Raw genomic sequence first — 13,032 nt, 5'->3', positions numbered from 1 at the left:
AGCCCTCTCTCCTTGGCTTGGCTTCTTCAAGTTTCCATTAGCATCAGTAAATCTCAAAATGTGACTGCCTTGTTCAACTAAAATAGAGTGCCAAGAATGACAAAGAGAAAACAGTTTCAGCTAAATGTGAACAGAAAGCAACAGAAGCAAAGTTCTGTGATCACACAATATTAATTTTTTCATATCCATCGACCTTGGTATAATCTTAGGAACCAACAGCTAATTGTGACCATTGTAGAGTACTTATGGGGAGCTGCAGCACTGGTAACATTGTGAAGTGGACACAGTGTCAAAGCAAAAACTGTTTGCTCTGTGCTAAACCCGTCTTTGTACCCATTGATACAGTACATGACTTTCAGAGGTTAACAAACCTACTGTCTTTGATGCGATATAAGTGTTAGTCATCATCTTACATTACACCTACAGCCTCAGTAGATAGAGCGGGTTGGCCATGAACCAGAGCCTCAGCAGTCTGAAACCGCAGTACATGGACCACATGCTGAAGTGTCCTTGAGCAAGACACCAAATCCCAAGTTGCTCCCACTGCCTGTGACTGGTTTGTGAATTTGTGTGCATGAGTGGTGAAATAGGAATTAGACTGTTATAAGACCATCTGAACACAACATGATTAACAATATTGCTTCAGACTGACTGGATCATTTGTGTGCAGATACATACAGTAAGTTGCAGTTTCTGTCCATTTGCATCAAAGATGAGATCCAACCTAACAGGTCCTTAACCGTCTGCCATCCTTTCCATGACGCTTTGTCCATTGGCCTTGTCCCTCTGTCTGAATCACACAAAGATGCCACATTTACAAAGACAGTCATGGTGTAAATTCCAAATCTGAAATGACACCGTTTCTAATGGAAACTTAAAACTTTTACTGCAGTGATAGATTTCTACAGCAGTAATGCCCTTTTTAATGTCATAATAAAAACTGGGATTCCTGGATTTTGTATTGTACCTTAAGCAACCTGCCCTGCAGTATTGTATCACATATCACTTGACCAGAACTGTACAGCCCTCCGCTCCAAAGGCTGATTTATTTTTACCAGGATGTGGTTTCTCTCAGGATTCTCCGTTGTCCTGCCAGTAGGGGTTCCAGATCAGAAATCTCATATGCACCATTGGACAGCACTGCACACCCTTAATATACTCTGCAACTGACATTGTAATATATATGTTATGCAATGAAAGGCTCACAGAGAGGTGAGTATTGTTTAAGGTTGACCAATAGAGCTAGATCCATGCACAGTGTACTGTATGTGAACTTCTTGCGCACACGCACCTTCACTGTTTAATAGATGAACTTACCTGCAGATGCTTTCGCTGTTCTTGGAATGAATCCCAATCAGGAATTCCCATCACCACTGCTACATCCATCGAGGAACAAATTACAGTTGGGGATTAGGATTGGGGAGGGGGGACAACCCAGTGTTTTATCTGTGGGGCCATGTTCTGTCTGCCGAGCCGCTTATATTTCAGGTAAACATAATCCAGATTCGGCTCTGGCGGGAGTAGATTCAATTAAGATACAGAGACAACTTTGTTAATGCGGCCGTATCTTAATACCCTGGCCACAGCTTGTAATGAATCTGGGCTCCAGGGTGGGAGCTTGGAGTCACGGACAAGGAAGGAGGACTGAGTGTGACAGTATCCTGTAGCGGTAGCAGCTGGACTTATAGTCATCAGGCCAAGTCTTTAACTGGGTGGGTGGGGAAACCTAGAAATGTGTGGTGTTATCAGGTTTGTCTCCTTAATGTGCATTAGATATTGATGTCTTTGCAAGAGATCACTCGAGCAATGTGCAATTTAACAATGAATCAGCTGGTCCGTTTTTGTAAATCTGCTACTGTACCTTTTCCAGATGATGAAATGAAAAGGAAAAACCTATTGTATCTTAAGATATCTGTATTACACTAACCAACTGACTAGTAGAAAAAAAGCGTAGGAATAATACTATAGTTTCATGTCTGTAAGGAGTGGAGCTGTAATCAGGACATGGATGACTTTGCTTAGCAGGGTGGAATAGCTAGGAAGGCTCTCGCTGAAGGGACACTGAAACTTGAAAATTTAAATTTTATTTTAAAAATAATTGATAACCACATTGTTAATTCCTAGATAGATGTTTTGTTGGTAGCAGCCAGTGAACAACTTCTCTACGAAGATTGTACATTGATCTTAGGGCAGATTTTATTTTTTTTTTTTGTTTAAATACAGTGGAAAAGAAATAGTAGTAATAGTGAGCTTTGACTTCCCTTTGCTCTCTACTTCTCTGCTAATCTACAACACCAGAGTCAAGGTGGTGGAACCTTGATACCAAGTCTGAATTTGCTAGTCACTACTGCACGGACACAGGTCGTAAATGGATAAATAAAAAACAAATGAATGGTTGTAAATGACGCCCTGGCAATGTGAGATGGGGCGGGAGCAGTGGTGCTTTGACTTCACGTATGTACTGTAGGAGGGAGTGTTGAGGTGTCATTCATATTTATATACAGTCTATGATACATCCAGAATAAACATGTTCACTGTTGCATATTACTTGTAGTTGAATTGGATATAATGACCACTAGCGTGTTTTAAGTTAAAAAATAATCTGAAGAAAAATGCACTAGCTGGAATGTCAATTTCAATCTGACTTTCATAGATAACAGTGGTATTGGGATATAAATCACCAGGGCTGTTTATTTTAAGTATATTCTCACTCTGTTAATATGAGTGACACGGTGCAAAGCACATAAATTGTGGATGTCAGGCGTGAAGCCCAAAGCAAGTTACGTATTAGAAGACATTGTAAAAATTCAAATTTTTCCACCCATGCTGCTGTGGAACAGTATGGCGTATGATTTATTGACCTGATTGATGATTTTCCTGACTAGCTTCTATAAGAATGGCACTGTCCCAAATCCTTTCAGGGTTTTTAAGACTGGGTCACTTGCTCAACAATCCTTCCTCAGTATCAGCTGAGAGACAGTCACCCTGAGACACATGTGGCGAACAGGCAGCCTAACCAGAGCATATCTCATCCCTCTGGATGTTAATATTTATTGACGACACTAGGCTGGTGTTAGAACATTAAAAAGGGGATCGGGAAGAAGGGCTCTGCGGACTTAAGCCCTGGGAGGCCACGGCGACTCAAAGTCTTATTCAGATGATGTGCTGTGAGATGCTTGTCCTTGAAGAAAAGGAATTAGTGCCTGTGGAAGTCAAAGGGAAAATGGAGAGAGCAGGGGAAAAAAAGAGTTAGAGGGGGTGCGAGAAAGAGAATGTTTGACAGAAAAAAATGTGTGTGTGGATTTGTGAACATGTGTTTGAATGTATATGTGCTCTTGTCTGCATGAGATAGAGCAAAACAGAGAAAGGGGGGGTAGGAAAAGGCAAAGCAAAATTTCTTCACGCAGAGAGAGATGATGCAAAAAGCACTGGCTGGTACAAAAGTGTTACCAGAGGACTGAGCAGACAATCCCCTCTGCAAGAAACACAGATCAAAGCGGATTTAAGTAGTCAAGACTTCTTCCGTGCGGTTCCAACCAGCTGTCTCGACCCTGAAGCCATACTTTTTTGCTCTGTGTTAAGATCAGTTAGGAGGTGTGACGAAGCTCTGGAATAGAGTCATGGCAAAACGCGATGCAGAGGCCCCGGTGTTCCTGACGAGCTGCAAAGCTCACCAACTCTGAGAGGCTTGTGAAGGTTTCCCTGTCGTTGTATTAGAAAATGCATTTTAATTGTGTCTCTGTGTTATGCTCAGAGGATTAGGTGATGAATCGATGAAGTAGCTGACTTAAAAACGTAACTGACAACTGATGAATCATTTTCAGAAGCAAAAATAGCAAAATTGTTTCACGGTGCCTCCGAATGTAATGGTTTGCTGCTTTCATTTCATTAAAATTTCAATAGTTGTGGGTTGCAGGTGGCTCTGTGAGTTGCTGTTTTTTGTTGCCGTGGCGAAATCAGTGGTCTCACCTGTGCTTTGTTAGCTGTATGTGGTCCTGTCTTTTCAGTTTTTCCATCATCAGTTTGTCAGTCGTGCTGATGCGCCTATGTTCCTCCCTGGGTCTTTTCTCACCAGTTTGCATTGCGTTGCTTTGTTCCTGGCATTTTTGACTTTCAGATTTTGGTTAACATTTCATTGGATTAAGTTAATTTGGATTACACTTGGACTTTTTAACTCTGTTGGGTCATGTTTTGTTTGACTTTTCTTCTTTAAGTTCCATTCAACTGATTTCCAGTTTCCTTCCCACATGTCCCACCTTTGAGTTCTATCTATCTTTAGTTTCACACCAAACGTGGCTTTTTGTCCCTTTAAAGGCAGTGCTTCATTGCAATTCGCACACACCTTTTCAGGTGCGACAAAAGTATAACTTGATGATGCTTGCTCTAAATTTTAGCTAATCTCTTTGCACTGCTTTGAGGTTAATTTGGCGTTTTAAACATCTGTTATTCAAGAGCACTGCGAAGTCAAAGCACCACCTTGTATACCATCAGTATGAAATTACAGTAGTCTAACTGTATGCTTGGATAAAATCACTAAAACAGTGTGAGTTGTTTTTCCTGTAACTCAAGATACAACAACCTACCTTCCCTTTTGCGACTATTTCTGAGTGTTTTTTTCCCCCATTTTTATAATGTAGAGCTATGAAAATCCATCATAACACTGTACAATGACAACCCAAGCCAAGAGCTACTTCCTGGGGGAAATAGCCACCAGTAAGCACTACACCTGTACAATTTGCAAGTTTGGGGATCACATTGTATTCACGTCCACATATCTCTGTGCCTATAAGCAGAAATTAGATGTTGGGAAATAAAACATGTCAGTGTATGCAATAACATTTATTGTGTAAAGTTCATGTTTTTCTCGAGCTGAGTCAAACCGAGCTTAGATCACCCAGAAGCTGCTGCTGCTGATGCTCTACCTGAAGTGTCAGTGTGCTCCGAGGGAACGGCACCAGCTTTCAGTCCCACACCGTCCTGGCTTCACGTCTCCAGTAACATAATCCTTCTGTCTGAGGTGAACTGAAATGGAAATTATTCACAGATTCACTGGTGAAGTTCTGTTAGTTCATCTGCACAAAACAAGCATGGGAGCAGCCACGTTGTTAGAAAAATATTGAAATCAATACTCTTACATGCTACCTGCAACCTACATAAACACAATAATTGACCATGATGACAAATCATTTCCAACCACGTACGTGACATGATGTGACACACTTATCATTTACCCCCTATGCTACAGCTGTAAGAAAATTCTACAATACACTCAAGGTTAAATGCTTCAAAATATACTTTTCAGGGTGTTTTTGCCTTTAACTCTACTCTTTTTTGCTCATTTAATTATGTATGTTCATCAAAAGACGCAGTAAATAGTTTTCCTGTGAAGGGAACACGAATGTAGAAAGCGCACGTTCATTTCTTCCCAGCTTTACAAATAAGATGCATAAGGTGCATTCAGTCATCTGCAAAAATAAGAAAGAGGTGCAACATATCTGCGTTTGGAGCAGGAGCTGTAAGCAGCTCGCACATCTTAACTGCCATGCTTACAGGAGACAGTGCAGTACAACCAGGAGGTTGGACAAAATGCAGATAGAGCAGAGTATGATGGCTGAGGCTGCAGCAGTAACGCAGATAGGGAACAACCGAGCAAAAGACTGATGGAGACAGCATAATATTTAGAGGGGAGAGCCAACAGAGTGCATATCTGTGGAAACAGTAGAGAGCAGAGAGAGTAAGTGGGAAGAACTAAATGGCGAATTTGTTATTTGGAAGCATGTGTGCGACTGTGGTCATTTGTGAATGTAAAACGTGGCAAAGACCCCTCAGAGCCATTGACTGCATAAATAATAATATAATGAACATTATATATGACTTGTATATATACCTGATTGCCATGAATGGGGAAATTAATTAGAAAAACATGCAAAACACTTTGCATCCTTGTATTTCTTTTGTGAAGTTGAGCAATTTGTCCTTTGAGGACTAACTGTAGTTTGATCAACTGCAGTTTACGGCACTTCGTGTTGGTTTTGTGTTTCCATCCCGGAGGTTGCTGCAACTTCTTCCCTATGTAAACAACAAACCAATTGTCAAACTGTTCCAAATCTTTTGGAAATAAAACTGTGTTGTTAACGTTCATATTAGATAAAAGCTGAGAGTGAGACAGTTTTATAGTCCAATAACTACTGAATGGATGAACATGAAATTTTGTTGGGCCGTCTAAAATGCTCTCTGGGTCAGTGGTGATCTCTTAACATGTTGCTGCTACTCATTTCCGAGAACATGCCTGTGGAGACGTTTAAGTGTATTTTCCTGAATTTTGCTGAGGTGTACCAAGTTTTGTTCAGCATCTACTACAACCTTCCCATTCTTTGTCTATTGTTTTATTTCCATGGTGAATTTTGACCTACTTTTAGTTCAACAACTCCTCACATCAAACCGCTAAAATATCAAAGCTGACAGTCTCTTCCAGGAGATGAACTGCCAGCTTCCTGTGATATCATATTAAATGTGACAGTTCTGTGACAAATTAAAAGCACAATGCGCACAGTTTTTTGTTGACTAAAATATTATCTGAAGCATTCGATAGACATAAACAGAAACAACTGAAAGCAAGCACGCCATTGTGACGAATGGAGGATGTATGCCCCGGCTAGACTACGCTTGTTCCCATCCCCACAACGAGGGCCACACCTCACGCCGAGCAGCATCTTCAAATGCTGCAAGTGTCAACTTATTTCCAGAGCACGCCACATATAAAACCCCCGCTCGGATCCCCTTCAACCCCCACGGTGAGCTTCTCCATGCCCAGGAGAGAGAGGGCACAATCTCCCTGAGTGTGACAGGCTTGTTCTCTGTTGCTGTCCCCAGGTGGTTTATCCTCTGAAAGCAAACCCCAGGAAAAGCTCCCCTTCCCCCTACGTCCCATTACAAGGAAACCGATGGTCACGGGGCAACATTACACTCTTCATCGTGGCTGCTGTGACGGAGGCTTCAACCTGAACTTTGACCAGTTGTGGCTTTGTATAGAGGAACACTACAAAGATCGCAAATGTTCTTAACCACCTCATTCTTCTGCGTTCCTCTACCACTCAACATTAGGCCAAGATCGAGAGAATTCATTACAGATCAACCCCTCACCCTATTTCCTATGCCCCCACCCAAACCTTGTTCAAACTGCTTGCCTCCTGTAATCCGACAGATTAATGGCAGACCATGAAATGTGCCGTTTACGTCGACAAAAGTTAAATGTTGTAGGGAGGGAGGGGCTGGCAGGCTTTGGTGTGTGGATTACGCCTCGCGAAACCCCCTTAATACCAGTATAATTTGATGGAGCTGCCAATTTGCTGTATGCGCACTCTCTGCCCCACTTCTTATCGCCGCCCTGCCAAAGCCGACTTTGTGGCAACACTTCTGAGGAGGATCTGAAGTTTGGAGAGGTGGAGATACACGTTGGGAGGAGGGACAAGCAGCCACGGATGCTGCCTGGGATCCCTGCCTCCCCCCACGCTTAATGTCATTGCATAATTTATGTCACGCCCGGATTTACGTTTGCTGTGTGAGTCAAAGGTACTACAGGTGCATATACAGAAGGAGAAAACCAACTGGAGTGTATAATTTGGTCACCTTGAAGGTGTTTCCTGTAGTATTTTAACTAAATGGTTAATTACTAGAAACAAACAATATCATCTTAAATACCTAATCAACATATTTCAGTCGCACAAATTACTAAAATGAATAAATACGCATAGACTGCTGATTACAGCACAACATACTTGGTGATAGATATAGTTTATCAGATGTCTGTTAATAAGAAGGGCCCATAAATCACTTGAGAAAGTGCACAACAATGTTGTTCATCATTGTTCATTTCCGTCTTAATTTAAACTGTCGGCGAGTTATTATAAATGAAAGTATTCACCAAACAGAAAACATACATTTTAAATGACACTTTGAGCGTCCTGGTGCCAGAGTCAGTGTCTGTACACAATAGCTATCATCCTGCAGACCTGGCAGAATGAGCAAAGACCTGAAGGAGATGGGTGGTAGGATGGTGGGATGACTGTGGGGTGACTGCAAGTATCAAACTGTTGACCCTAATGAGAGGAAACAGGTCAACAAAATTTCCAAATATTCCATCGTTGGCTGGATTGGTGTTCTCTGACGTCTGAATTACAGTGGATTTTTTAACATTATTAGGTCCAGTCCTGCTGGATTTCATGCTACATACGGCACCTAGACCATGATAAAGCACAAACTTAAGAACATCCAAATTTACACGGGCATTTCACAGCTAATAGTATATGGAAGCCTGAATCCTTATGTCGGTAGTTTTGTTTAGTTGGCTTCTATTTTTTTTTTTTTTGTTTTGTTTTTTTTTAGTTCTGAAACATTGCCATGAAGGTGGAATAATGAAGCTGTGGAATGTGAATTAGTGAATTACTCAGTTAAAAAAATCTTCCAAACAGTGATGGGATCATGTTGAAATGGATATAAACGAAACAGAGTGTCCTGCAACAACTGTAAATTTACTGATCCACTGTCCAGTCTGGTACGAGGCAGCAATGCAAATATAGGCAAGTTATGTCAACAGCTAAAGTACCTCTGCTGGACATAGATGCTGTAACCTACGACGCTCGTGTGCACAATTTATTCTGGTGGTGGTGCTGGTGGGCGATGTGTCTTTTTTGCCAGTCAGCTTAATTGTTGTTTCTACTTCCTGGTTGACTCTTCAATAATGGCGACTGAAACTTTCACCGAAGACGATTCGTGTGAATGCTTGTACCTTCCAACCTCCTCGGTTAAACTTTGATCGATGTGTTCCATCTTTTATTGATCAAAGCAATCAACTCAAAAGTTCCAGCGCGACACACAAAACAAAAGCAGAAGGATGAAAAAGATCCATCAGCACGGAATGACCGGATCCGGATCTTAAATCCTAAATATCAAACATGTTTAACATAAGTTAACACAAGCCCAAAGGGTCTGAAAGCATTTTTTTTTTGTTTTCTAAGAGCTGTAATGTGAGCCATCACTAGATAATCTAGGCTGAACACAATTATCTTGTAACAAAAAAAACAAAACAAAACAAAAAAACAGTATAAAGATACATAAATAGGAATAAAAACCAAAAGTCTATGTATTGAAGATAGTCTGTGTGTGAGTGTGACAGAGAAAGAGAGGAATGGAGGGGAGGGAGGGGGGTGTGGTATCTGCCTCACAGTTAGGTCAACAACACTACTTTTACCTCTTGAGCTGTGCTCCGATCACAACATGGTTGTCTAAGCTAATCACACACACTTCATACCAGCTTTTCTATCAGTGTGAGTGTGTATGTGTGTCTGCGTGTCTGTGTGCGTATCTGACACTAGCAGAGGCAGGTCAGATCCAATCAAAGTGGTGTAGTCCTGTTCTGTGGCTCGCCACATCCCACCTCCCTGAAATAATACTCATAATTCATGGGGAGGAGGAGGAGGGAAGTGGGAGGGTGGGAGGAATTTGCTCTTTAGCATCATTCAAAGGACATTTCCAAACTATCGCTCAAAATGACAGAGAGAAGCACGGGGGTGTGCGACGACGAGGGGCGGGGGTGGGGGGGGGACTGCGCTCAGAACAATCACAGTCATTCACACCTCCGTCGCCAATCCCTTCATTCCCACAACCCTCCCATCCCTCCCCCCTCTGAGTCCGCCAATTAATCGCAGTGAAAACATGTCTGATTGAATCTTTTCAAGCAAATCCTCAGGCCTGGGCTTTTGTTGGTCCACTCCTTGTCAACATCCATTAAAACAGGCCTTTAATGCTCCCGCCCCAGTCATCTTCCCCGCAAAATATGGAGTGAGAGGACAGGAGGTGGGGGTGGGGGGGGAGAATGGAGGGAAACAGGCGGAGGACAGAAATCTCAGACTCAGACTGATCCCACTGTCTTCAACTTTAATCAACTGTACGCTAGGCCGCTCGTCGTCCTCCCTCTCTCTTTCAGTCCCCCTCGCTGTCTCTTTCTCCTCTCTTGGTCTCTCCCTTCCTCTGTCTGCCCAATAATGGGCTATTTGTAATGCAGAAGGCGAGCTCCACATCAATCATTCGCCCCAGTTTTCACCCCCACCGCCGCCACCACCACCACCACCACTGTTGCCGCTGCCACCACCACCTCGTCCTCCGCTGCAATAAATATGTAAATGAGCAAGAGCCAGTCATTGGTAATTTCAAGCTCGACTCACTAGTGTTAAAAAAGGACACAAATGTATTAATTGCCGGCGGATGGAGGCATCCCATTTTCTGTGGGCATTGATTACAAAATTGGTGTGAGCAGCTTTTTTTTTTTCTTTTTTTTTTTTAAGTCACAGCTGACTGGATGATGTGTACGTGACTGAGAGATGGAGATTGGCAAAGACAGGGTTGGTCATGTCGCATGCACGTAACCCCAGACGGACCTTATCATGAGCAGAGATAGCCTACATCACCATGTCGCGGTATAGGTCAGCCTCTCGCACACGCAGGAAATATTTGCATTTTTTTTTTTTTTTTTTTTTTTCATAGACTGCTGGACAGTTACACAGCCAGATACAAGAGATTTAACCCCAAAACACAACCCATACCCTCAGTAAACAGGAGGTGTGTATGCTTGCTGCACAGCTGGCTGTACTAATGTGAGATTATGTCGCGTGGAGACCCAGTTATCAACAACTGATCCTAAAAACCTCCTCATATAGGTCTGTGAGCAGAAGGAGACGATCGCACACAGTCAGTCTGCTAAATGCGGTAGGGAGACAACAAGAGTGGGGGCCATATCAAGGTTAAAGGTCATTTGAATCATTTCACCAGTTTGAATTATTGTGTCGAAAATGTCAATTTGGCTTGTTATTGACGCTATATAAATAAAGCTGGATTGAATAATGTGCTGCTGAAGGTGTTACTATGGAGTAGCTTTTAGTTGACGCTTGCCTCTTAGCCTCTCCGTGGTGAATACGTTTGCCCCGCCACAAACGCCAAGCGCCGCAAATTAATCTTGCTCTCGTCCCACCAGCCTCACCCACGAGCCTAACACATACTGCACACGCACCACCGTAATAATAAAAATAATAAATCGACGCAGGTCCGAGATGTTGTCCAAGGAATCTCATCTCCTCATAAATTATAGCCGTAAACTTTTGCCGCCACGCAGCCTAATTAATTCTCGTGCTGTTACACAAAAGGAAACGTCGGGTGACAAATGGGCACAGGACTTGAAAGCTGCCAGGTCTGCAAAACATTTCCCACTCTAATTTATAAGCAATTTTACTGTAAATCATCAAGCAGAACTGGCTACTTTGGGAAACAGGACAACGCGGTGAGCGGAGGAATGAGTGACAGACGGTAGAAAGCGGTGAGTGAATGCAGAGACATGAACACAACAAATGAATAAACACAAATCAGAATAAAATATTCACCATAAACTCATATATCTCTCATATATTGGTTTAATATTTAATCGGTGATCATGTTCCACTTAAAAAAGTAAGCAAATAAATTTAAACCAACATATTAAGTTAGTACTTACGGTCTATGTCCGTGCTTGACAAATGTTTTCTTCCAATATCCATCTTCAACATACAATAACAAGTCACTTCTGAGTGTCCTGTCTCATCCTGTGGTTTGTTCGGAGGACATATACTGCCAAAGGGGGAAAGGGTCATTTTTATATATATATGTACATTCAGAGTTGTTCAAACTCATTACGGACACTGGCTGTAATGAATGGTATTTCTACCCGAGCTGAACAGCTAAAAAAGCAGTTGTTCAGTGCCATGTATGTACTTCTGACATTTACATGGACACCAATATTCCACTAATTAGAATAAAACTCAATCAGAAAAACAATGGCTCACGTAACCACAGACCCAATTTGGCACAATCAGGAGGAGTTTTCTGTCAGATTAAGTAGAGTGTTGTTAGCCTTCCATCCATAAGGGAAACATTAGTGTCTAATAACCATATAAACACTTGATATTATTGTTTCTCTGTGGCTGGAATAAATACATTCATTCTGTGTATGTTTGCCTGACATTTACTCAATGTCATATGATGTGACTTGTGGGAAGGACGGAAACATGGCCACAGCAAAACAATTAGTTGTTCAAACAAGTGATGATCGAAGCTGGAATTAATCTTGGGTCTGTCTCTGTCATTTCTTCATTGGGATGAATTCAATGTTGACAGTAAATTTGGACAAAAAAAGGAATAGTAACAGATCTGATGCTTCACAGTGTAATGTATAAAAGTTCAGATTGATGTTTAGAGGCGTGTAAACGCATATATCTCATCAGATCATATTACTTAGCATCCATATAAATGGTTTAATTAATATCTTTATTTAATAACAAGTATTTACAGTCAGTTTGAAGAAATGTTGAAGAATGTTATGCTGTGGTACATGCAGCTATAAAATAAGCTTTAGTGCGACTAAAGCTCCCTTTGACCACTTTCATCATAAGATGGCAACTACTGGATGCTACTTGTCCATAATTGGAAGATGAATTATTAAATACACTAAAATCACATTGCAAATTGTCAGGAATATGTGCCATTGTAATGCCTTGTGCCAGCATAGTGCTAATGTGTATCTTTGCATTCACCTTTATGTGAGATTACTTTAGGTTTGTCTCCTAAAATCAAAAACAATATAGATGAAGATATGATGACCACAACAGTGTCAACTTAACCCTAACCTAACTGGTGGTGGTACACATCTGTACTAAATCAGTGTAGGCAATCCTACCAACATCTATTTGACATTAAACATTGCTGGATTGCACTACAGCTGTGATGGAAAGCAGCTCCTAATGCCAGAAGAAAGCTCACTTTGACTCCGCATTGATCACCACTCTTGGCTGATTGTGGCCGATGCAAATAACAGGCAAGTGATGGACAACGACTGGACGGCTTCAGGCCAGCCTGGAGGAATTAGCCCGCATGCTTCCCACCACACAGAGACCTTTTATCAATGTCTACGGACCTAGGGGCAATTTGAATGTGACTGAGGCACTCAGT

The sequence above is a fragment of the Mugil cephalus genome, chromosome 9 (assembly GCF_022458985.1).
Source record: "Mugil cephalus isolate CIBA_MC_2020 chromosome 9, CIBA_Mcephalus_1.1, whole genome shotgun sequence".
In the NCBI taxonomy this organism is placed as follows: Eukaryota; Metazoa; Chordata; class Actinopteri; order Mugiliformes; family Mugilidae; genus Mugil; species Mugil cephalus.
Note: the sequence above shows the minus strand (reverse complement) of the source record.